This window comes from Pinus tabuliformis, chromosome 1_1, assembly GCF_031772625.1.
Source record: "Pinus tabuliformis cultivar Carrire ecotype Pingquan chromosome 1_1, CPIR1, whole genome shotgun sequence".
In the NCBI taxonomy this organism is placed as follows: domain Eukaryota; kingdom Viridiplantae; phylum Streptophyta; class Pinopsida; order Pinales; family Pinaceae; genus Pinus; species Pinus tabuliformis.
This window is the reverse complement of record NC_142297.1, coordinates 320,201,985-320,214,982: the sequence shown is the minus strand read 5'-3', so window position 1 is coordinate 320,214,982 and position 12,998 is coordinate 320,201,985. Positions and strand designations below refer to the sequence as shown.

Below are 12,998 nucleotides of genomic sequence, written 5' to 3'. Positions count from 1 at the left end.
CGGCTAGATACCACACAAGAAACCCCCACGTGCTTTTCTCTGCCTTGAAATGTGTGCACTGGGTGGACACACCCCCTAAACGGCTAGCCTGCGTCTTTGGACGCGGGTTCTGCATGGTATACCTGCGGGGACGCACTTTCTGAACTGGCTTCCTGCGTCCTTCATAATTTTTCAATAAAATGAGAGCTGATCATCAACTTCTGCTGCTGACTTGAAGAATAGTGAACTACCACCTGAATGGGTTGCCATCAAGGACAACACTTTAGCCATAATGCCAACAATCCATGGACCACATTTCATAAATTTTCACACTGGATCCAATATCAACACTTAAGCTCAATATCAATAATCAAAATGTAACTCATCACTGTAATATAACCATCAATCTTTGACACAACTAAATCAACCAATCATTGAAACCCAATCAACTAACACTTAATCAAAACTCAACCAATCAACTAGAACAATCAAATCACTGTAACTAGTACACAAAACTGAATTTAGAATACTGCATCAACACAGAATCAGCTGCAACCCTGATCATTCAAATGCCAAAATGTATAACATACTTCACTTAAGGAAACCCACATGTATACATGCTTTTCTGTAGAAAAAACCACGTACAGATCTTAAAATACTAAACACTAAAAAAATTTAATTCTGAATCAGACACAGAGTTGACTGGACATATTTTGAAATTTTTGTTAGCTTACAGAACCCTCATACAATCAGCAACATCAATAATATTTCCAATCAATCAACATGTAAACAAATTCAACTTCATCATTCAATCAGTTCTACTTCAGACATTATCCCTCAACCCAGATCAACATGAGGACATCATTGACAGACAATAGAGAAGCAACAACACGGATCAGGTTGATGAGTCATCTATGAATAGAAACCCTTACTTTATATACGCGACTTTGAAGAAGAGAACCCACGTGTATACATGACTTTACCAAGACCAACCTATGTATATGTTATCGGGAAATCTAGTGTCCACTCGGAGCTACTAGTCCCACTAAGACTGGTAGCTATCTTAGAAACAAACAAACTAAAACTACTTTCACTTTCCTTTATGAGCAGTAGATAAGAGGGGAACAAAGGACACCAACCTCAGTCTTGCTCTTGGTTCCTTGCTTGGTTCCTCTCCATTCTGACAGATCCTTGCCACTTTTCCTTCGTCTACCCAGCTTCAAAGAGCTCCTGTGGAACCAAAGTAGAATAATACTATCGAAGAACAGAGATTTACAATCAGAAAAAATATAGGACCCGATATATATTGACCACACAAATGAATATATCATCAAACATACAAGAATGTGGATGAAAACTTGAATAACTTTATTAATATCAAAAATAGCAAAGAGGATTACAACCAGTTGTTCTGACCCAGCGTCATCCTCCCAGCATAAAAGCCCTTCTTCACCTCATGAAAAGGTTAGATCACACAACATTATGATGTTACACTAAGAAACCAACAACACTTCCTTACAAGATACAAGATTCCAGCCTCTGGATCTCTGTGATGAGGGATCCATATATAGATGATTGTAGGGGGTGAGTTAGCTTCTGGGATTTTGATTAGTATCCTCTCTCTGATAGTTCTTGATTCCACTTGGAGATTGATGATCTCTTACTCATCCCTGGGCGATTTCAGAGAGGCAAGTGTCATAGGAGAAGTTTCTGGAAGATTCCATGATCCTCCACCTCGCAAACTGTCTCTGCCATTTGTCCATTCTCGCTCATCGCACCCTACAGAAGGGCTTTCCAGTATGCATCACACTTTCTACACTGAGTAGGTGAGATGCATCGCACCCTCTACACTGGGCAGTCTGTATGGTCCAGTTTTGACCAGTTCTGAGCAGTTTTCTGTGGAGAACTTCTGGGAGATGATGTAATCAGCTGACCTTGTTCGTCTAGGGTGTGAAGCAAAAATTTTAGGGACTTAGGAGCCATTGGTTTATGGACATTTATGATTGGGGTTGCAGTGCCCAAAAATGTCTATAACTGTTGCCCCCTAAAGCATGAGGTCGTTAATCTTTTGATGTCAGGTGAAATGCTTTATCATGAGGATCCGAAGTTCTTTCGAGTTGGAAGGCGACCTATAATAAGATATAATACAATACATTATCTTCATAATATTTTCATGATCTATCTAAGGTGGGCATTCCCATGCTCAGCTTTATAAATTCATTTTCATGTACATAGGACAGACAACCGTCTGTGTAGCAGACTGATGATTCGGACGTAGTCATCATCCTTTGATTCGGATGATCACCTGTTCAGCAATGATGTACATCTGATGTCTTTATATTCCTGAATATATCGCAGCCCGAATGGATGAAACTAGATCCGGGGTCTTCAAACTCGTTCAATCTTCACTCGGAGTACAAGTCGATCCATGTGAAGGATGTTCTGGAGTCGAACATGGAAAGAAATCGCCTGATTACCAGCCAGTGATGTAAGCTGTTAACAGGTGCAAGAGGAATCACCAATAATGACAATGACCGTCAAGGTACTACAGTACAATTCACGTGGTGTGAAAAAGGGACTTGGCGTCAAACACCACACAAAATCTTTCGATCGAAGGTCATTGATGTAAACCTATCGCCGGAAGTGAGAAACTTGCCATTGAGGCATGCAAGCTTCAAAGTACTGAAAGGGTTGTTCCTAGGTCGACTTCTTGGGTAATGATCTGATGTCGACAAGAAGTGACCCGTCGTAGGAGGGCCTTAATGAATCCCACATCTATGACACGGAATGGAGCAAATGATTTTGGAGGCGAAAACGATCTGATGATACAAGGTTCAGGGTGGCGGTCATGAAAGAATGGAGTGTGAATGTATTGCAGCGGATGAGACACAGGTGAATTCTCTGAGCGACTTCTCTTGAACATACCGGCAACACTGACATGGATTGGTAGCGTTAACCCCAAATATGGATGGTGTGATGGACCAATGGTGATATGACCAGTGAACGGAATAACCCAACCCGACTCGGACGGAGTGAAAGTGTCATGTTCAAGAGCGACTTGCTACCAATAAAGTTTCTTCAAGTTTTCTTCCCAATTTTCCCCAGTCATTGCTGACCAGTACCTCTTTATTTTTATCAAGCTTGAGGAGGATAACATATGCTTGTTCTATAATCCGCCCTTCGGGTGAACCCGTCGCTATGTTTTAACGAGCCTAGCGACAGTGAAACTCGTTCTCGTCCATTTGGACAAGTTTGTCGCTATTGATTTTAATGAGTTTAATGACAAAGATAACTTGGTCCTTTTTCAATTTTAGAGAGTCTAAAAGGGGATGGAAAGGAGAATCCAGTAATCCTTTTTCGTCATATAATCCCTTAAGTCTGAAAAAGTATAAAATAATACGAAATAGATGAATCTTCGATAGTTTTAACGAGCCAAACTAGACAAGCGCTTGATCTTTTTGTGTAATAATCCCTCAGGTTCAAAAAGATTAAAATATAGAGGAGGGATAGCACTTCCGATGACTTTAACGAGCCGGAGAGGCCAATCGCTCAGCAATCTTTTCACATTTTACGAGTCAGATGAAAAGAGCTTAAAGGAGACTCGTTTTTTGAGGAACGAGTGATGATTTCAGGTAGCAGCCGATTCCAGGTAAGGTTTGGAATTTTCCAATCACGGCGGTGTCACAAGGATGGCTAACAAGATCACTCATCGCAGATGTTCCTCAAAAAGGGTAAAAAATCAAATGGAGGCGTATGATCGGCTAAAACAGAGTGGAGGTGATGCTGAGAACACGACCAAGGCTCAAAAGCTGATGATAATGCATTCGCAATGGTTATTTACCGGAGATTGGTTTATTTTTTAATGAGCTTAAACTAAACATTTGCTCATTGCTTAGGTTTAATTTTTAACGAGCTTGAACTTCACATAAAAGCTGCTCGTGATAATGGTCATTGATTATTTGATTCACCGTTAGCATTTTGTTCTTTCAAAGGTCGTACTACCTGTTCAATTGCTTCATCAAACCGATTAGAAATGAAAACATATGCTTGAAAAAATGACTTAAAAACACTAATACCTTACTCGAATTACATGAATAGTAATTTAAAAGTGACTTTTACCTCTCATTTTACCATTTCATTTGAACTTGGTTTGTTGGAGCTCTGGAGGTGCTTTCCCCCCTGATTTTCACTAGCTAATTCCGGGAGATTCTGTGGATGATTCTCGGCGCCGTCTGGACCAGGTAGGAGCTAAACCTGTGCTCTTCAGTTGCATTCTTTCCTTTTTGAATTCTAAGCATGTTTCCCTGCTTTGCTGAGCCTCTGGGGTTTGAACAATTCGCCCTGGCCCCATCGCACCCTTCCTATATCGAAAGGTGCGATGCATACTGGACTTGTCACTGGCCAGTCAGTATGCATCGCTCCCAGTACACTGCTGGGGTGCGATGGGCGCAAGGAGGGAAACTTTTGCACTGTTTTCTCATGGAATTTTTGCCTGTTTTTTGCCAAATCAGGACCCTGACTCTTCTCTTGTTTGTTTTTCAGAGATTCATCGAAGCAAAATGGTTGTTACATGGTGAGAACGTGAGCATGAAGAAGAGGACATGGTTTCTTTACATGATCTGGGTATGGTAACTGCACTGCGGAACTGTGGCCTGCTGAAGTTTTTCCGCATCTCTAGCATGAGGCAACAAATCAACTTGTTGCAATATTTCCTCGACGCCTGGGATCCTACCAACCAGGTGTTCCAGATCAGGGGCAAATCTATCCCCTTGACTGTCATGGACATCTATTTTTTGACCGGTTTATCGAGGCATGGCGCCCCTCTCTCATTATCAGGTTCCGCCCGTGGGGGCGAATCCGTGAGAGAGTACATTCGCTGGTACTGCAGAGAGGGATCTCAGCCGAGTACGGATGGCAAGATCAATATCCGAGATGTCACTGACTGGCCCTTGAGGACCATTCTATTCACTTTTGCTAGACTGGCTGGTAGTGCGGCTCTTCACATAGCTAACAGGTCTTATATGCAGTACGCCTTGGAATGCCTTGAACCGAAGGTGTTCAACTGGTGTGATGTAGTACTCTCTGTGATGAAAGAAAAACTGACCAAGGTGAAAGGCGGAAGATCCAAGAATTTTGGCTATGGTTCTATTTTGACCGCTTTCGCCTTGGAAAAGATCCCACTGATGCAGCCGCAGTACGTTTCACTTGGTTTACCTCCACCGACTGAACCACGGATGCAGAGATGGGTTGACCTCATGGCCCGACATGCTGGCCAGCCCCAGATTTCTTTCTCTGATACCTTCTTCGAGTGGTTCGACCGTCAGGAGATGGTTTATGCCGAGTTTCCATATGCTGGCATGGATTTCCGGGGTGACCCGGATTTGGTGCTGCCGGCTGGTGAGTAGTGGGGTGCTATGGGTAAATTCTCTGACCATATCTCTGTTTATTGTTTTTATAATGTTCTTATGCTTTCTTTGATCACGACTAATCAAACTCACGTTCTCATGCAGACATTGGACTAGTTCAACCAGCAGTACGCCCGAGAGCACCAGCTGCCGTTCCAGCAGGAGAGGCTGTGGGGAGGGCTATCCTCTGCAACCTTGATGTGGCCGAGACTCTTTCAGCATTGTAGGATCAAGTTGAGGGTCTCACTCTTGGTATTCCGGACATGAGGACCGACGAGCTGCCTCTGCGGTTGCAGCGACATACCACTGGCGTGCCGAGCCGATGGACTAGACTTTTACGCATGATTGCACAGGCGGTGACTTGTTATCACCAGCATCATTAGACTAGGGTGACCCCTAGCATTTTGAGTTTTGGTTCATTTGACCAATTTTGTCTTGGTTATAGAACATTACGTGTAAACCATAAACAGTTATATATATATATATATATATATATATATATATATATATATATATATATATATATATATATATTTGATTTTCGGAGTTTTATTTTGGTTAAGTTACATGATCTTGTTGCAAATATTATGAAATGCTTCCTTTTATAAATGTCGCAAATGTCTATCTAACACATAGTTTGCCAATGAGTCTGTTAATGTGTTTAAATTTATGGAAATATGTTGATATTGAATGAAATCGAACTGTCTTTCCAAAATCCTGACCCTTAGGAACATGCGATAGATAGCTGGATTCCGTACAGAGTAGATACCAGTGAGTTGTAGAATGACGAGTTGTGAGTCTAGCCTGACGACAAGTCAGCATATGCCATGTGCGATGGCATCAGAGAGGAGTTCTATCAACGCACTATATTCAGCGATATTGTTCATCAACCAACCAATACATACCCCTCTAAAACTCACTAACTCGCTGCTGGGATCGAAGATGGCCCAGGCCGCAGAAGATAGGTTCTGCGAACTACGACTCGCTCCGTCGGCATATCCAACAAATGATTCCAATAGGTTTGACATCTGCAACAAATGCAAAAAGTGGATTACCTAACCAAAACAATTACCCTTAGCGAAAACAAAAATGTAACAAAAGCATAGGGATTACTACGCCGAATTAAGCATAGTAACGCTTGAGGTACAACCCGTTGTGGGGTTGCGCCAGTGGAATCCCATCATAATCCACCAACTCGTAGGCTCCTTTTGCTAATACATGCTTAACAATATAGGGACCCATCCATAAAGACTTAAACTTACCCGCTCCCAATTTATCGGACTCTTGGTCGTAAAGCAAGACCAGGTCACCTTCTGAGAAGACACGAGGTTTGACATTTTTTTCGAACTGCGCTTTGACTCATTTCTTATGGGATTCGTTAGCCAAAGTGGCATTACGATGGGTTTCATCCAATTGGATTAATTCCAAGAAATGAGCCTCTTCTTCTGAAGTTCCGGGGAGAAGGTCGATTGCAAGCTTGAGGGACAAGATTTCACACTGAACTGGAAAGATTTCTTCCAGGCCATACACTAGTTGAAAAGGTGTAAACCCAGTTGCATTCCTCACCGATGTCCGGTATGCCCAGAAGGATGAGTATAGGATCAGGTTCCAACTCCGTTTATGGACTCCAATCATCCTTTGTAGCATGCGCTTCAGGACCTTGTTGATTGCCTCAACTTGTCCGTTAGCTTGTGGATAATACAGAGTAGGGCCATCGTGGGATAGTGATAATTTGGCAGCCAACTCAACCATCATGTGATTGCAAAAATGCGATCCATGATCTGTGACTATGGCCTATGGAACGCCGAATCTGGAGACTACGTGATTGAAAAAGAAGAGGGCAGTTGTTTCGCCGCTGTTGTTTAATGTAGGCATCGCCTCGGCCCATTTGGTAAAATAGTCTACCGCGACTATGATATACCCATGCCCCCGGCTGAGGTGGGGTTACATGTCATGAAATCTATGCCCCATTTAGTGAATGGCCCAACAGCAACTACTAGTTGCAGAGGTGTGGGTGGTCTCCTGGTTTTGCTATCGAAGATTTGACAAGCATGGCAACTTCTAACTGCGGTTATGCAATCTTTGAACATTGTTGGCCAGAAGTATCCTGCTCGTAAAATATTTTGCGTCGTAGCATAACCAGATTGATGCCCCCCACACGCGCCTGAATGACAATCATTTAGGACTTTTTCGGCCTCCTCATGGGTGAGGCACCTCCGCAGAACCATATCGATACCACGTCGGTAAAGTGTATCACCGACAATCACGTAGTCTTTTACTTGGTATCGAATCCGTCGTTGTTTGGAGCGTGAGGTATTAGAACTATATGTTTGGGTTTGGAGATAGATTATTATATCTCCATACCACGGATCACCTGAAGATATCAGAAACAAAGATTCGTCCATGATTTCTTCTTCGGAATTTGCATCGTTGGATGACGATGGGAGATCGCATAGTAACTCCGCGAAAACCAGGGCTTTCTTTGATTTGGATTTTTTGAATTCCAGATCAAACTCTTGTAAGATCGCTATCCATTTTGAATATTTTCCCCCCAGCAACTGTCGCGACAATATATAAGTCATGGGGTTGCAATCTGATAAAATGGTAGTTTTTCTGAAGAGGACGTAGTGTTGGAATCTCTGTATCGCTTGAACAGCTGCAAGAGCCAGCTTTTCAACGTAGGAGTACTTGATTTCTGTATCATTTAAGTTTAGGCTTAAATAATATATAGGATGTTCAATTCCATTGTCTTCTTGAACTAAAACCATCGCTATGTTTGTATCCGCTGCAGCCAGATACAGGTTAAAGTCTTTTTGATAATCAAGAGCATACATTAATGATGCTTTTATTAGGGATTCCTTTAAAGCATCAAAGGAAGCTTGCGCGACCTGATCCCAGACGAAGGGTACTTCCTTTCTCAATAGACGAGTATAACCTTTAGCAAGTTCACCATAATTTGGAATGAACCTTCTCAGAAAATTTGCTTTCCCTTGGAGTTTCTGAATCTGAAGCAAATTTGAAGGTGGAGGCAAATCGATGATTTCCTGAACCTTACATTGGTCGAGACGAATCCCGTCCTTTGAGACCACAAAGCCAAGTAAACGACCAGAACTGACACAAAACACGCATTTGTGCGGATTGAGTCGTATCTTGTAGTGTTAGCAACGTAGAAATATCGCTCTGAAATGTTGTGGATGATCGGTCTGCTTTGGCGAATGAGCTGGAAGATCGTCAAGATATGGTTGAACGATGTTCTTGATGCCATGGAAGGCATAATTCATCGCCCTCTGAAATGTTGCCCCTGCATTCTTTAAACCAAAGGGTAGCTTGCGATATGCAAATGCGCCCCACGGACAAATAAATGCAGTCTTTGACTGGTCCTGTGCACGGATATTTATTTGATTATACCCGGAAAATCCATCCATAAATGAAAAGATTTCACATCCGGCGCATTCATCAATTATCTGGTCAATGAAGGGTGTAGGGTAGTTGTCTTTCGGACAAGATTGATTTACATCCCTATAATCGACGCACACTCTAATTGTTCCTTGTTTCTTCATTACAGGAACAATATTTGATACCCAATCGGTTAGAGGAACCGGGTAAATAAAACCAGCATGGAGGAGTTTTTCAACTTCCGCCTTGATGGCAGTGGCTTTCTTGGGGTGCACCTACCAAAGCTGTTGTCTTACCGGTTTGACATCTGGATACATCTTAATTTCATGTTCAACTATGCTAGAGTCAATGCCTGGCATTTTGTCATATGACCAAGCAAAGACATCTCTAAACTCGCGAAAAAGAGCATAATATATTTCCAGTTCTGAAGGAGAACATGATTTGCCGACATGAATATTCTCTAAAACGTCTATTTTGGTTGAGATATTTATGGCGATAGTCTCTTCAATATTGGACAGGTTTCACTCGGAATCCACCATATTTACAGTATTTGACAGAAAGTCAAAAACTGAGGGATGATCAAGGTCACTGGAATTATCCTCCTTACAATTCGGAAGATGGGAACGATGGTGGTAATCTTCCCATGGTGCCCCGTCAATCATCATTGACTGAACAATTCCTTCGTCCGTAGAGTGTACTTGGAACCAAGGATCTGAAGGCGTGCCATATTCCTTAGACCTATATATCCAAACACTTGATGAGCGTTGATGCGGGTTTTCCTCCCATGCTGAAAACATTGATTGCTATAATATTTCCATTGGGCTTAGAGGCAATACCTGCAGATGATCCATGTTAATATCGTTTTCTGACATCTTTTGAATAGAAGATATCATATTGCAGGTTCCCACCTTGGCCACTTCCGCCAAATTGATTGGAGGCGGTAGGGAAAAAGTCCCCATTAATGTAGGGTCTTTTAGTAGGCCTACTCCGATATTTTGAAGCAAATGAGGGCTTCCGTGGATCATCAGAATGCTTCCCGTAACTTGTGAATTGTTGGGGAGAAATGTTTGTTGGTCGACGATTGTAATTCCTCCTTGGAAAGGAAATGCAATCTTTCTAAAGTAGGTCGACACAACGGCAGCCATGGCATATATCCAGGGCCTTCCCAGTAGGATGTTGTAATCGAGGTTTCCATCAATAACTTCAACATCAATTTCTACTGTTTTTCCCCCCAGTTCGACTTGTAAGTTACTCAATATCCCATATGGGGTGTATGTTCGTCCATCAAATGCTTTTAATGTCATCGACGATCATGACAAGGGTGGAGATCCTAAAGTTTTCCAGAAACTCATCGACATAATACATGTAGATGCCCCCTCATCAATAATTGTTCGATGAACAGTTTTGTTGAGGGCCTTCACTTGAATAAGGAAAGCTAGTTAAGCTAGTAACCGAGGGTCATATCCTTTGTGATTAAAGGTCACAAGATTGGAATCCGTTGGGTCAATCCCACCTATCGCTGATAATAAAGCCTGCTTTTGGGAGGGGCAATTTTGCAGTACCTCAAGTGTCGACATCGCAGACGACGATTGGGCTAGATCCTCCACTATATTATAATGTTGTGCTACTCTGGCACGAGGATTAAACATCGATTTGTGTACTACTCCCTTTGGCGGTTTTATCGTTAATTCAGGAGTGATGGGTGGCACAACTTTGGTTGAAGTTGTTGTCGAATTACTAGGTTGATCATTATCCTTGTTGTTCGACATCTGTGGATTCCCGTAATCTTTATTCCTTGTTGATATCAAAGAATCATTTAGCTGCTTCAAAACAGACAACATTAGCACTTGGGATGGGGAAGCATTGTCGCTAGCAACCAGATTTGTTCCTGGGTTCGGAAACAGATCAGTCAATACTGTCGAGGTTTTTGAACTCTTGAAGAATTTTCTAAGCTCAGCTTTATATGGACACTCTCTTGTCCCATGATCCTCATCACATATAAAGCATGGATGATTTGGTTTCCTAACTCTAGAAGGGTTTGCAGAATATTTTTCAGGAGATGATTCCTCCTGTTTCTTCTTCTTCCCTCTCTTTTTCTTCTTGCCTCCTGGTTGCTTGGTTTCTTTGCCTTTGTTAGTTGACACGACATTTACTTCTGAGGCGAGAAGTTCTTCATTTGCATTTTGACTTGAAACTGTACGGGCCTTTTTTGACGTAGCCTTTACGTTTTCGTGCTAGTCGTACCTATCATGCCATTACCAGCATGAGAGTCTTTATTTGATTTAGGAGGGGGAGGAACAGAAAATTCCGGTCTAGGAGCATCAGGGATTTTATCGTAGAGTTCCAGACTGAGTATAGATCAAGTCTAGATATTGTGCACAAGCAATAACTTTCTCTTCAGTGATGACTCCTCCCTTTGCCACATCTTCCGTAATAGAAGGTAACAATGACTTAATAAACCATTCAGCCAACAGCTGATCAGGAACTTATGTTTTTACCATTCTACGATGACGCCGCCACTCATGAATATGATCGGATATGTGAGTGGCCGTCGTTTGCTTGAAATTGGTAAGCAGTTCTGTTCCCGTTTCGTACCTTATAGGTAACTAAAAATGGGTTAAAAAGGTTGTGGCTAGGGTACTAAAGTTATCAAAGAAAGCTCTAGCCAATTCGATATACCATTTTGTTGCCGGACCAGTTAACGTTCACTGAAAAAGGCAAAGCCTGATCGAATCATCGTTGAGAGTGTTGGACGAACACCACAGATGAAAAGTCATCACATGATTCGACGGGTCTTCACCCGGATTTCCATTAAATTTAGGAATATCTGATGGAAGTTTATGTGGAATCGCCGACCACCAAGGGGAATAAGAAATTGGATCGTTCGTTAGTCGATTTAGATCCGGTAACTCTAAAGTTTCCATGAAAGGCAACTGTTGATTCAGGTTCGGCGAAGCATACCCAGGATAAGATGGGATTGCCTGAGCAGTTGGTCTTTGCATACCAGCATAATGCATTTGATGTTGGTAACTTTGGTAAGGTTGATGGGCATGACCATTATGATATGGTTGATGTTGACCGTTTTGAATGTACGGCTGCCCATTACTTGCAAAGACTTGTTGCTCAGATCCTTGGTAAGCCTATTGGAATTGCGGTTGTTGGTATTGCACCAGCCATGGTTGTGAAGCCATGAGCTGTTGCCCAGTACTGACTGTTTGACCAAGATGGGGGGTAATGGTCCCCGTTTGAACCTAGGTCATTCCACTAGTCGGTGATTGCGGTTGCGTCGTAGGGACAAGAGGTTGTTGCATTACGACCTGAGAAACTTGAGGTTGGCATACAATAGGCAACGCTTGTACTTACGACACTGCCACAATAGCCAGCGTAGTGGGGATGTTTGACATAGGTAAACTTTGTTGCATTAAGTATAAAACTTTTGGTTGTTGAGGAAGGATTGGCACCCAACCGCTAGATGTAATTCCAGCATAACCGAATCTTTGTTGTGAACTCCCGCATGGCTGTTCTCCTGAAGAAGACAATGAAAGGGTATATGGCCCTCCATACAGTGGTACTCCAGTGTTCAAAGGAATGACTTGCCTTTGGGGACCGGATTGCCCAAATTGACACTGTGAAGGATTAATTTGCTGAGACTCAACATAAGAGATTCCAGATACTATTTTGGACGAACAAATGGGAACAGTCCATACTGTCAAAACAACCCCTGGATGGACTCCATCCAGTGATTGAGAGCTAGTTGGGATAGATGGTAAACCGGTGAACATTTTCGGAGTAGCAACAGGAAGTTCTGATGTTGCTGTGTTTGAGGACACAGTCCTAGATGTCGACAGCTATTCAGACATATTTAGTCTATCCAAAAGATTCCTTAGCGAATCTTCAGGAACTTCCGATGGTGGGAGACTAACTTCTGATGAAGAAGGATATAAGGTGATCCCAACTCCAAATTGCAATGCGGCGCAAGATGGAGGATCTTCCACTATCTCTTCTATGGCAATAAATCCAGGCAGAAGAGGCAGACTGGCAGGTCTGTAAAATATTTTTGGTGCCGGAGAAGGTATAGGTTCTGCAGCGACAGATGTTTGGCGAATAACACCTTCCGAATCATCTATAGATGGAGCCGGTTCAGGAATAGAAGCGTTTACCATCAGACTAGGATTAGTTGTAATGTCCTTTTGTGGCTACGGAATTTCTTCTGTAGAG

At 42.4% G+C, this 12,998-nt stretch overlaps 1 protein-coding gene across 1 annotated transcript in view; it reads right to left on the bottom strand.

Moving 5' to 3' along the window:
- The window catches only part of LOC149212835 (protein WHAT'S THIS FACTOR 1 homolog, chloroplastic-like), a 109,774-nt gene that overhangs the window by 61,232 nt on the left and 35,544 nt on the right, over positions 1 to 12,998 (bottom strand). The gene's annotated exons all lie outside the window — the stretch shown is intronic.